General features: G+C 36.8%; 1 long non-coding RNA gene across 1 annotated transcript in view; it reads left to right on the forward strand.

The window, feature by feature from the left end:
- LOC111241026 overlaps positions 1–13290 on the forward strand; it is a 25115-nt gene extending 11825 nt beyond the window's left edge. The window contains exons 2-3 of the long non-coding RNA XR_002666719.1: positions 9045–9747; positions 11170–13290. This is a non-coding gene — a long non-coding RNA (uncharacterized LOC111241026). The remainder of the gene's footprint in view (positions 1–9044; positions 9748–11169) is intronic.
- Positions 13291–14399: the final 1109 nt, after the last annotated feature.

Here is a 14399-nt window from a genome sequence, read left to right on the forward strand (position 1 = left end):
CCAAGATGCAAAGAGTTTGTCTAGAAAGTTTTAAACAACTAAATTACAATACAATTAATTTTAAAATGTCTAATTGGAGAGTCTTGAATTATTTTTTCTCCATCCCAATGCTCCAAAATATATCACCAAAAATTTCCCTGCAATTAAAAAATGCAAATAATTAGCTCAGAAAATTCAAATTAATTAAAATTAGAATTTCCGATCAAATTAAGCACAATTAGTAGAAACGGGAAAATACCGGACAATTAAGCACAATTCCCTGATTAATTCTAGCACAACAAACTAACTGAAGTCAAAAAAATATCGACTCATCAAAATAGACCACACTTAGTCTTTTGCACTCCTGGGCAAAATCAAGACGCAAATCAAGGAACAGTTCTACGGACCTCTAGGAAGAGACAGACTCAACGTATAGAAAACTAAGACTCACAAGGACAGTAACAAAATTACACAGTCTTCAAGAAATCTGGCCAGAGAAAGGAAGTGGACAGTATCCGACACAAAATCAAGGAAAGCAGATACTCATGAAATCATCTAAGAAATTTTAAGCATGGCAAAATGATCAATTAGCTCAAGAGGTGAATTAAAAATTACAGAACCTCACAGATGCACTATCAGTGTTTCTCTCAAGTGTCTAGGGTAAACAATGTCAACTCAATGCACTCAAGAAAGCAGGCACAAACAGAGTTGGCAAGCCTCTAATATCAAGACTCCAAACATATGCATGTTCAAATCAAAAGGTCTTTTATGGATGTAATGGGGCCAAGGCAAAAGGGAGGATAAATAATATGGATGAGAAGCTACAAACCAAAAGAAATAGAGGAGCAATGGGGAACAAGTGTAAACACAGTCAAACACACCCAAACCTCTAATTCAATCCCCTTCTTGACTCCATTATTCATATTTTTTATTTTTCTCATTTTTTTTTCTGTATTTTTTTCATCTTGTCTCTTTTCTTTTCTCTCTATTTAGAACACAACTATAAGAGACGAGATACACAACATATTTACAAAAATAAAACAAGAAGAGGAACCGACTAGCCAATTCATCTAAATCACCCAAGAGACCACACTTATTCCTAAAACACTTCCAAAGCTCCAAAAATCCCTAAGGTTAAGGTAAACATGGTTTTTCACATAAGGCTAGTGTATGAGCTTCAAAACAAAGAAATGGGGAAAGTATAGGCTCAAAAGGGCTATCAAAGGATCAAAACAGGTGATGGGTGTCGTGGCCCATACAAATTTAATTGCATATTAGGAATATAGTATAGACTAGGAAGTGACTCATAGGTCATCTCTCAAGGACCAATTTTGCGGTTCAAGAATTAAGTCAAACACAAAGTGAGAGGGTTTGTGAAAACGTTGTGGTGAATACGGATGAATAAAATCAAAAGTCTGACGCAACTGATAATTAAACACAGATTTAAAAAAACGGTTTTAAAGACAGAATAAAAACAGTCGGTCATTAACTTAATTACAATGTTTCCAATCACAAATCAACAAAATAAAGTTGCGACTCAAACCTCTAATCCAACAAAGTTAACCAACTAAGCGAAGGTTAACCTTGTTTTCATAAAAGCGAACTAAGCGGACGCAGTGTTAATGTCAAATCTAATTTACATCATGCAATTACATCAACTAAGCGAAGACTAAACACCAACTGGGCTATTGAGCGTATACCTAATTGCAAGTGCAAAAATAGATTTCACATTAACCAAGTCAGAGTGGCAAACACAATCACAGTCCAGGTATCTCAAGGAAACAGTGCAATATCGCTAATGACCAACACAATTAATTTAAGCTAACATGACAACTAAAGCAACAAGACCAAACATATTAGACAACATTAAAACAAAATAAAATAAAATACTAGACCCCAACAAAGTGACAAACAAATATCCAACAAAGTTAAATTAAATTAAATGCAAAACTAAATTAGAGAAACTAAAAAGCAACTAATCCTACTATGCAAATTAATTCAAAATAAAAGAAACAATCACACATGTTCTTTCCTACACATTCCATGTGACCAAATACATCCAACAAATGAAATTAAAAATGAAAATAGCCAAGGAGAACCTCTTGGCCGTGAGGTTGCAATACCAACTTCATTTTTGACTTTCTTCCTTCAATAAACAATTCATTATGTTCTCTTTTTGTCCCAAGTGCTTCACTCTCCAATAAAATGGTTTCTTCTACCTTTCTACCATAAAAAAAATGTGTCATACTCTCTCCAAGAAGCCAAAACCGTCCTCCCTCTTAAAGACCAAAGAAATTAGGTGTCTCCAAAACCAAAGGCCAAATGAGATGCTTTAAATGCTTCAACACAAAAAGTTGAGTTGCTTCTACCAATGTGCCACATAAGCAAAGTCAAAGGGAATAAAAACAGACATAACACATCCTCTTCTTCATACAATTCTCGGTGATAAGCTAGCAAGAAGTCCACACCAAAATGGAAAGATTCTTTCTATGAAAATGTGCTTCATATTGTACTTGTCCAAAAGAGGTAAAAAATTAAATGTGCATTTCTCTCTCCTTCAAACCTCAATTTCGATTTCTACACCATCACAAACATTCAAAACCTTTTCTTCATCTATCATGAACGTGAATGCACCCCCAAGAACCCAAAGTTCTAATTGCAAAAGATTACAAGAACAACAAAGCCAAGTTCTACTACTACAAACCAACCCAACTCTCACTTTTCTTCAAACTTTTGCTAAAAACAAAATGGAATCCCTAACCACCAAGTGTAGACCGTCCAGCCCTCCAAAGGAATCACAATGTTCCATTTCAAATATTACTTCCATCCATCAAAACAAAAGCTCAAGAAGAAAATGGTTCAAACCTCAACACCCATACACAAAGTCAAGCTTTCTTCACTACCAAACTTAACAAGAACTTCATTTTCATCATCCAATCCAAGTAAACCAAAGTAAATACGAAATTACTGCAGAAAATGAGAAGAAAAACGAAATGGAAAATGGGTCTTCATTCAACCAAAGAAACCACCATGAAAATGCAAAGAACCACCTTCAAGCTCAAGCTTTCAACATGCAAATGGAAAATACAAGAAGAGGAGTGATAGATATCCCTTCCATTAAGCAAGAATAAGTAAAGTTGCAAGCAAAGGAAGAAGAAAAATGCATTCTTGGTCATTCCATAGCTCAAAAACGTAAAACCCTACAAGCTCCCCAGAGTTCATGAGAAACCATGCAAAATGAAAGTAAGGAGTGTTGGAAAATGTGTGTGGACGGTCTCACACTTTCATGACCGAAAGTTCTCTCAAAATGGTGGGTCCACCCTCTAAAGAAACCCTAGGTCATATGCCAAGTGTCCCACAACATTGGGCTTCTACAATTTTTGCCACAAAAAGGGCCCAATACACAAAATCCTAATTAAAGTTTTTAAACAACTAAATTACAATTTAATTAAAATTGAAATGACTAAATGTAGATTCTTTGATGACCACGCCACCTCCTAATGCTCCAAAATATGTCTCCAATATTTTTCCCTACAATTAAAAATGCAATTAATTAGCTCAGAAAATTCAAATTAGTGAAAATGCGAATTTCCGACCAAATTAAGCAGAATTAGGAAAAACAGGGAAATAATGGAAAATTAAGCACAATTCCCTGATTTATTTAAGTGCAATAAACTAAGTAAAGTAGAGAACATATTGACTCATCAACAGGGTAGGCTCATCTGGCTAGAGAGGCTCAACAACAAAACTGCCTTTATCACTTCCAAACATGCATTTCAATCAAGAATCATCAACAAGAATCAAGCCAAGGCATATAAGCAAGCAATAAAGAGATATATCACACAAGAAAGAACATAAAGTGGCTCAAATTCTCACACAGGGTATTTCTGTCACAATCAATTCAACCTCTCAAACATCATAATCATTTTTCAATCAAAGAAAAGCATGGATTTCAAATCAATCAGAGTATCAATGAAGTGAAAGACACATCTACAACCTAAACTAAGTCCAAAAATCAAGAGAGACATGCAAAACTGTACACAAGACAAAACAAAAACTACCTAGAAAACAAAAAATTTAACGCAAAAAACATAAACTAACAACCAAAAATCAGAATCTCCCCCAATAGACCACACTTAAACTACACAATGTCCTCAATGTGTCACAAGCATAAGATCGCAATCATAACAGTCAATAGATTAAGGACAAGGGCAATAAAAGCGGGAAAGGGAGGAGAAGGGAAAAGAAAACTCCCCTGGTCATGGTGGCAATTGCCAATTTTGGACTGTCAGGGAGAGGTCTTCCACCACAGGATTCAGCAAGGAAGTCTTGAGGAAGAACTGCTTCAGCCTCCAAATTTGATCAAGCAGGGAGATGTCCTCTATAGCTGGATCCAAGAAGAAACAATGATTCTTGATGAGCGGGTTCAGCTGGTGACTATTGATATTCAAGCTTTTGTGTACACTGCCACCCTTGTCTTCCACTGTGGGTGTTTGTTGATCAAACTCATGTGTACCTCCTGCAATATGGTTAGTGCAATGTGGTTCTACAAAAATAACATTCAGAGGTATAACACTCAATCTCAGTGTAACAAGCTGACCCTCAGATTTATTCTCAAAACATGAATCACTTTCAAATGTAGAAACAATATCAACCACAGACTCATATTCATGTTCAGTGCATGGAGAACAAACATTCAGATCTAATAGCAAAAAGTGGTTCTCATCATGCAAAGAGTAGAAATAAAAAACATGTTCATCAACAATAGAATCATCAACATACCCATCATCAGCATAATCATCAACAACAGAATCCATCTCAGGTATGTTTACCTCCACTTCCCTGGATGTGGTTCAAGTGGTGGAAGGTGAAGTCGATCTACCTATCTCAAAAGTGGCGCTCATATCTACCTGTTCCTTAACATTTTCATCAGACTCACAGTTAGTATCACCAATCATAAAGTTGAAAGTTGGTTGTTGTTGACTCCCTGGCAAGTGTACCAGATCGTTCCAAGTAATATAATTGGTAAAACCCAATATCGTTCTTCCCAAGAGACTCGAAGGCCTTATCATTCGTGCGAATTGAAATCGTAAGACTTGTAAAAAGAAATTAATTGTTTGGAATGCAAAGAAACAAAATAAACATGCGAATGCGTTTGATTCAGTTGACAAGAAAAAGACTATGGATGAATGGAGTTGTTGGGGGTTTACAATTTCATCTTATTCGCTCTCTCTTATTTAATCCCCTTGTTTAATTTGCTTTGTTATCTAATCGTTATGCAAACTTTCTTGGCCTACCCTTAACCCGATCCCTCGGCGAAAAGAACCTATTCCTAATTACTGGCTTGCTATCCCTAGCCTCCCCTAGCAATTAATAATGCATTAAAGAACAGAAGCAAAAACAATTGATCGTCCTACCCCTATCCCTAGGTGGTATTGCTTAATCAAGGAATTACTCACCAGTTCATGACATTACTGTACGTCCCCGTATCAATAAAGACAAACAACAGTTATCGAATGACATATAGCACACACCCGAGCAACAGATGCAGATGGAGGTGCTGATCTCTGATTGGATGGCAGCTGTGTCACCAAACTCAAAAAAGAATCAAGCTTGCTTTCAAAATTCCTATCAATAGCTGATGAAGACTGGGCAGGCTCATGAAACTGTAGCTGCTGTGGTCCTTGGACCGGTGGAGGCATACAAGGAGTCTGGAATGATGGTTCCTGATATTGATGTTGTGAGGTACCATACCATCCCAGGTTAGGATCAGCCCACCCAGGATCATCGCTATAACCATACCACACAGGGGAGAATTTGTCTAGAAACTGATACTTCAGATCTTCCCAACTAGTGATGGATCCTGGAGTAAGACAACAACACTAATCCTTTGCTGCTCCATGTAATGAGTGCTCAAATGCCCTTAAGAACATGTCTTCATCTAGGACATCTAGAGGTTTCATTAAAGAGCATAATGTGTAGAACTCCACCAAATGTCTACGTGGGCATTCACCTGCAAAACCATGAAACCTAGGCAGCAAATGTATCAGTCCAGTGTTGAAAACACAACGAATATCCTCCTCATCAAGTGGGAACGGCTCCCTAGGAGCACTCTCATGAGATGGAGGAGGAACCTTACTGTTCTCAAGATAGAAATTAACAGGAGAATCATAATCAGAGTAACATGCAGCAGTAGAATCATAGTCATAGGCACAGGCAGAATAAGCAGTATCCACAAAATCAAAATAGGCAGACATGTAGAAAGAAGGGGGAAAAGAAGAATGCAATGAAAATACGAAACTAAAGCTATCTAAATGCAACAGACATGACACCACACACAAAACGGAACAACACACTCACAACACGAGACAAAACACAACACACACAAACACAACAAAAGACCTAAAACCGAACCCGTTGGTCCCCGGCAACAGCGCCAAAATTTGATGGGTGTCGCACCCCATGCAAATTTAATATGCATAAAGAATGCAGTATAGACTAGGAAGTGACTCCTAGGTCGTCTCTCAAGGACCAACTACGGTTCAGAAATTAGGTCTAACACGAAGTGGGGGGTTTTGTGAAAATGTTTGTGACTGCCGATGAAGTAAATTAAGACACGAATGCAAACAGAGATGCAAACACAGATGTAAAAACTAGTTCAAAGACAGAATGAAAATGGTCGGTCATTAACTCAATTACTATGCTTCCAATCCCAGATTAAAGACAAGTACACACTACTCTAGTCTAAATCCAACACAAATCACCCAACTAAGCGAAGGGTAATTCGGTCTTCAAAATTGCAGACTAAGTGAATGCAATGCACAAATCTCATAAGTCATGCACCATACAGTCTAATCAACTAAGCGCAGATCAAACACCGATTGGGCAACTAAGCGTATACCTAACTGCAAGCACACAACAGATTAAATATTGAGCCAAATCAGAGCAATAGCATGGCAATCAAAGTGCAGAAGTCTCATGAATAAACTACTTTAACCTCTAATCCAGCACACCTAACCGACTAAGCGAAGGCTACCCATGCTATCATAATCACGAACTAAGCGAACGCAATACACCTATTTCATCCATTGTGTTCTATACAGATTGATCAACTAAGCGAAGATACAATCACCATCTAAGCAACTAAGCGTATACCCGTTGCAAGAACACAATCAGATTTCATAGAGTGTCAGGCAGAGCAGAATAAACATAAAGACAGTCCGATAAATCTCAAGGAAGCAAAGTAATATCACTAACGACCAACCAAACTAAATTAAGCTATCATGACAATTAAAGTGACAAGACCAAACATATTAGACAACATTAAAATAAATTAAAATACTAGACACCAACACTGTCACAAACACCTATCTAATACAGTTAAATTAATTTAAATGCAAAACTAAATTAAAAAAATGAAAAAAAAAATAATCCTACTATGTAAATTAATTCTAAACAAAGAAATAAACAAACATGCTTTTTCTTCTATCATTCACTTGACCAAGTGGTCTTTCTCCAAGAAAGCAAATTGAATAAACCTTTTTCACGTGGCTGCACCAATTCATGCTTCAAAAATGAAATTAAATTCTCCTCTCCAATGGATTTAGCTCTACCTTGTCCCAAGTAAAAGCCACGTGCACTCCCAAACTTAAATCAACCTTCCCAATTGCTAAAAGCTAAATCGGATAAATTCTTTCTTCCAAAAAGTGAGTGACCGTGACACACTTGCACCATATGCTTCATCTTCCAAAAGAAATGCTTCTCACAATTGAAAATCCCAAAAAAAATGCTTCCAGTCGTGACACCCACCAACTAACGTGAATGTTCAATTGCTTCAAAGAAAATTAAATGGCTTCCAAGAGTCTCCATCACCAAGGACAATCATGCCTACCTACTCCTACCTACTTACCTTACTAAGGAATGAACGACTCTCTCTCCTCAAGCCAAAGAAGTGAGTCACGCCCTTCTTCCAATGCAAGAGCACTAAGTCCAAAATGGAAGGAATCACCAAGCATCAATCACAGCACCCTTCACATCCATGTAATAACTCATTTATTGAATGAAAAAGAAAATGAAAGGACCCCATCTTCCAGCACAAGAATCAATACATGAAAGTAGAAATGCTTCTCTCATTCACAATGGACCCCATGTGAACATCAAATGAAATTAAAATGCTTCTCTCAAAACCACCACTAAGCTGTGACTTCACCCTAAGTTGATGTGATGATTCCTCTGTGTGCCATGATTTTCACTAAGAAAATAGAATGAAAATGGAAGTATGCTTCCCCATGAAGCTCATTCTCGGTAAGCGTAGAGCTAAAAGCTCCTTTTTTTCTACAACAAAAAAAAAAACTACAAAAGTAATATCCCTCTTGATTCCAGCGCTGCACACAATAAAAAAAAAGAAAAGAAAGTTGTTCTTCTTTTATTCAACCAAAATATAAGAGTTCAAACATGGTTCAAAGGAAAACTCTCTACAAAAAAACGTTCTCTGCCCCCAAGGTGAATCTGCCGAGAATCCTCATACAAGTGTGACGGCTGCAGTTAAAAAGCAAGGCCATGTGCCCTCCAGAAAATGGGGTGGGTTCCACCCAAAAATAAAAGGAAACCCTAGGTCAAGTGTCCTACAATTTTGGGCCCAACAACATTTTCCAAAATTGGCCCAAGATGCAAAGAGTTTGTCTAGAAAGTTTTAAACAACTAAATTACAATACAATTAATTTTAAAATGTCTAATTGGAGAGTCTTGAATTATTTTGTCTCCATCCCAATGCTCCAAAATATATCTCCAAAATTTTCCCTACAATTAAAAAACTGCAAATAATTAGCTCAGAAAAATTTAAATTAATTAAAAATAGAATTTCCGGTCAAATTAAGCACAATTAGCATAAACGGGAAAATACCGGACAATTAAGCACAATTCCCTGATTAATTCTAGCACAATAAACTAAGTGAAGTCAAGAAAATAAGAGAAGTGAAGAAGGACTTTTAAGAGATCTTTCTTGATTTTCTTTCTCTAAGTCTTAGAAGGATTCTATTCTAATATGTCTATATGTTATTTTGTAGGGTCCAATAAGGCTAGGACACCATGGATTTGGGCCCAAGCCCAATAACTAAAGTCCAACAACCCAACCTAAGGAGAAGGGTAAAAGAGACATTTCCACAAAGGGAGGGGGTGAATTTATCAAATAGGGAGCTGCCCCAAGAAGAGTTCACATGTTTCACCATCACGGCATCTGATACGTGATTTGGTAGAAACATTGTTGCACCTCCATGCATCTGCATTGCTTCATCCAGAAGAATGACATACATCTTTCACCGTTGCCACGTGGGAAGATCCGCATCTCTTCAGCTACCATCTCCACCTTCCATAGCATAGGATTTGCCTTATAAATATGAATGTATCAGATTATGATAGCACTTTTGGAATGAATGAGAGAATTGATTTGTTGATGAAATTTCCAGCGTCTTCTCCCACCGAAAGTCACCACCATGTGCTTCTTCCAACTTCTCCTCTAGCTTCCTTCCATTGATGAAGGCCGTTTGAGCTAGCTCCATTCCACCAAAGCACTTCATCCAGCTCCTTCTTCCAAGATTCATATTCTTCCGCTGCATATCCTCTGTTAACGCGTTTCTCTACCGCTGCCACTAAGCCTCACTACTTCATTTTGCATTTTCCTCTGCTGTCATTACCTCTCTGCTCTTGAAGCTCACGGATCTGCAAAGAATAGCACCAACCATGGCGCTATCAAGTGGTATTCAGAGCAAGGTTATTGTGGTCACCGTGAGCTAAGTCGTTTCTTCCATTTTTCACACTGTCGCAGATTTGTTTTCTCTGTTTTTATGGTGTTTTGGTACTGTTTCATTCAATTCTTATATTTAAGTAGGTTGTGGTTTTGTGTATTCTTGCGTGCTAGCTTGTCCTTGAGTGTAGTTCTTCATTTTAATCGGTCAATCCATTGCTTGAGTCATTTTATTTTTAGCATCAATTTCCGTTATGTACTGTCATGTCTAACTTCCATTTTTTTTGTTCATGAATTCTGGTTTGTTTAAACCGTGTGATCTGCCTCTCTTTAATTGAATGGATTCAACATTTTCTGCACAATTAAAAGAGCTATGACAATTTCTATGAGGAGCTCAAGTGCATGATTTGTGTTGTTCATTCCAATTCTGAAATTGAATTCCGGTGCAGACTGTGATTTTCTTCTTCGTTGTTGTCATTTTACTTGATTAAGCAACTTTTGATTCTGTGTTAAGTGTTTCCTTGAGATAATTCATGATGTATACCGTGCTAGCACTGAAATGATGCTGTAAAAGATTGGATAACATCATTAGAAGTCTCATATTTTGATTAATCTGCAGATTGACCGAACTGCTAGCCTTTGATTTTCATTTTTGTGGTGTTTTCAATCTGGTTAAGTAGTAGATAATTGCTGGACATCTTTAACATTGTTTCCAATGCTTTCCTCAAGTTTTAAATGATGAATATGGATGCAAATGTTGGTCCAAAGGTCATTTGATTCATTGTAGCAAATTATGGTTGGTTGAGTTGTGAAAAATACCATAAATCTACTGCATAATCGGGTCATACTACTTAATTCTGCACTGGTTGTGTTTTTCTTTAAAACTCAATTGCAGCAAGTTTAATTTGATCATTTAAAATTGGTTATACAGAGAAATTGTGCTAGAAGTCAGCCTTTGTAAATTTCGCTAATCACACCACCAGATATAGCTTATCTTTGTTGAGTGCAAGCTGCATAATCTTGGCAATGAAAATCTGATTTGTTTGGTGCATCATGATACCATAACATTGTAGCAAAAGCTTGGTCAAAGTGTATTAAAAATAACAGTAAAGATTTAACCAATAAAACAGTGCAAAGATCATCAAAAAGCTTATTGACCAGTGCAAGTAAAATTGGTAAAATTAGTGCACCAAAAATTGCTTTCATTCAAGCATTTTCACAAACAGATTTGACAGATTCTTGTTTTGTCTTTAATTTCGATTTAATTACAGCTTGATTTTGTTTCTTGCTTATTTCATCTACTCTAGAGCTATTCCTAAGTTCTCATTGTTGTACCACCGTGTTCATCAACCATTTTCTTGCTTTAAAGTCATTATTGGCTCTCTTGCCTACCACCTGCTCGATAAAAGGTGTGTAGTGCAGTCTAATCTGAACCAAATTATGTGCAGTTGATTTCATTGATTTCATTATTTCTTCACCGAATTGTGATCTATCTGAGGTGTATTTGACTGGAAATGGACTGACCAGAGGTTCCCCATCATTGGTAGCATCCTAGGGAGTGGAGAATTAGCGGAAACCACAAGGAGTGGAGGCTCTTGGTATTGTAGAATTTGTTGTTGCAAAGTGTAACTACTGCAACAGCAGCCTGTGTGGATACAAATTCTTGTTATACGCATTAAAGCCTCACTTCCAACAACTGTGAGAATTGTGACTGCACCAAATTCAAACAATTTTTTTTTAGAGCAGCCATAGTTGCATTGCCAAACCCCTCCCATCTTTTTTTTCTCTCTATTGAGAAGCCAGAGTTGCAATTTTCACTACTTTGTCTTCTGTTTTGTTTTCCAAATTTTTCCAATTCTCATTAGCATTTGGAAATACATTACATGCATTGATTTCAGTTTTGCTTGAATGATATTTGGAAGTGAAATCTTGATGCAACTTAGACTTGTGCATTTACTGATCAAAGTGCAACTCTTACAGTCAAATTTATTTTCAGAACAAAATTGAGAAAAATGGTTTTATTTTTTTCATTTGGGCATTAATTTGGAATTGTACAGCTAGCAGTTTTCATACAACACTGTTTTGACCAGTTTGGTTCTCCTTCTCTAGCTGTTCAAGCCAATGATTTTGACCAATTGAATTCACTAAAATTTGTTGCATCATCTGGACTAGTTGTTGTCCTCGGTGTAATCTCATTGTGGAGGATTAAAATCTGGTTGGTGATAAGCTTCAATATTCTGGAATTTGGAAGCAGAGAAGAGAATCGTGTTAATGCAGTAAAGCCGACAGAAGAGTTGAAGACTTTGCCCCTGGAACAGTTTGAGATCTAAGGGTTATCATTGGAGAGTAAGAGAGAGTTCTTAGTTGCCTCAAGTGCATAAGACGAGATAGGAGGACAATTATGTTGCACCGATTTCAGAAATTGTCCCAGCAGTTGTACACAATCCCATGATTTCACTAAACCGAGAGCAAAAAGGGAAAATTCTAAATTTGTGATACGGTGTGATAATAGCTTTGTTAGCTGCCTACTGAATTTGGTTTACATTCTATGTGCAGTTTTGAAAAGTAATGGAGAATATATACAGCTGCAACAGAAAACTGAAAAAGGAAAGTGCAACCACAAGCTAGGAAAGACTCCAAAAGTAGCCCAGCACATGAATTTGAACAAAAACCACAATGTGGCAGCAACTGTTCTTAGCTTCCTTTGTAATTGTAGTATTCATTTTTGAATTGTAATAGGTTTTTGTGTTAGTTTTCCTTTATTTGTAAAAGGCCATTGAAAGTCCAAGAGGATTGGAAGAGTCCTTGGTGCTCTTTTAATTCTTGGCAATTGATCTTGTTTGGTTGTGCTTGTGTTTAAATTTGTGTTTTCCGTTTAGGGGTCACATTAGAGTCCGAATATTAGGAGTCTAGTTTGTTTCTTTGTGAGTCCATGTCCTTTGATTTTAAAGGTAATTTTAGTTTAAAGGGATAACTTGTCAGTAGCCTAAGACATTTCTGGCAAGGTAAGACTTGGTACTTAAGCAGTCTTTATGACTCACCTCTCTTACCTGGGACTTGTCTAAGTGTGAATCTTGTATACCTTTTACACTAGAAAAACTTTTAAGAACAAAGATGTCTTGTTATTCATATAGGTCTTCTTGTTCATATATGTTGTCTAGTTTATATAATGTTGATGAAATGTTTAAACAAGCTAGGAATCTTCCATTCTTTGGAAAAGACATAGGTGCATTAACATACCTAGCTTGGGAAAAAGAAGTGGATAAAATAAATCCTTGGTTTTATAGAGAGAGGGAGTCTTATGTTTGTTAGCAAAAATAAAAGATGAAGTTTTGATGATGAACAGATTTGCATAAGTCAAGATCCATAAAGACGGATTGAAGATCTCTGTATTTTATAAAGCTTTTATAATAATCAAAGTTGATGTAATAGTGCTCAAATATGTACTAGGGTTGATTCTTGTAATTTATAGTTGATTTATTTACTGTTGAGAATCATCCACAAGTTGTTTTAATCGATTAAACCCAGTTTTAATCGATTAAAACGAGGTTGGCACTGAAAACCCAATTGCCCTTGTAATAATCGATTAAAGCTAAAAATAATCGATTAGTTAATCGATTATTCCTGAAAATAATCGATTAACACTAGCCGTTGGGGGTTTCAGATTTGAAAAACTAGCTGTTGTACTCATTTTAATCGATTAATACTTAAGTTAATCGATTAAATGCGTTAGATGGCCCGTTTTCGAAGAATGGAAGGGTATTGGGTTGTGTCTATAAGTTGGCTCACTCTTTATTTCAAAAATAACTCTTCCCTTGTGCTAAGAACCTCTGAACTCTTTGAGAACTCTGTGAGATTGTTGAAGCTAAGGAAACTCTCGTCTGCAAAGNCCTGAAGTGCTACTGCGGTGACANAGGAATAGCTTACTCATCCTTGGTGTGTCCGAGGAAGTGCCTGGAAGAGAATCATCCTTCGTGAAGCATTCGAAGGAGGTGNTNATCCTTTGTGAAGATTCAAAGGAGGTGTAAGTTCATCTCTTGTGNTTTCAAGAGAGGTGGTATTTCTAAACTCTTACAAATTATTTTTCTCTGTGACTAATATTTGTAATTGTTTTGTGATAGTGAAAAAAAAGGTTTATCTTGTTTGAGATAAGCGACTGGACGTAGGATNCGTGTGATCTGAACCAGGATAAAATCACCTGTGCATTTTTTCTCTTTCCCTTACTCTCGTATTTATATTTAATTATCTGCTTAGTAAGAAAAATTAAGAGAAAAATAATAAAAGGCACGATAAAAGTATATAACCAATTCACCCCCCCCCCCTCTTGGTATCAGAGCTCGCTTTGATAGTCATTCAAATGGCAGGATCACATCAAACCTTTGCAGAGGGTGCATTAATCAATAGACCCCCATTATTCACAGGTGAGAACTATGCATTCTGGAAGGTAGGAATGCAAATATTCATTGAATCTATTGATGGTGAGAACTATGCATTCTGTTCCTACTAACAATACACAGGAACCAAAGCCCCGTGGTCAATGGACCACTGAAGAAAAGAAAAGGTTTCAGAATGACGTGAAAGCCCGGAATATCATTGCATCAGCGTTGACTGTTGATTAGTTCTACAGGGTCTCTGTCTGCAAAACTGCTCAAGAGATGTGGGACGTACTCAGAGTGAC

Source organism: Vigna radiata, unplaced genomic scaffold (genome assembly GCF_000741045.1).
Source record: "Vigna radiata var. radiata cultivar VC1973A unplaced genomic scaffold, Vradiata_ver6 scaffold_95, whole genome shotgun sequence".
NCBI lineage: Eukaryota > Viridiplantae > Streptophyta > Magnoliopsida > Fabales > Fabaceae > Vigna > Vigna radiata.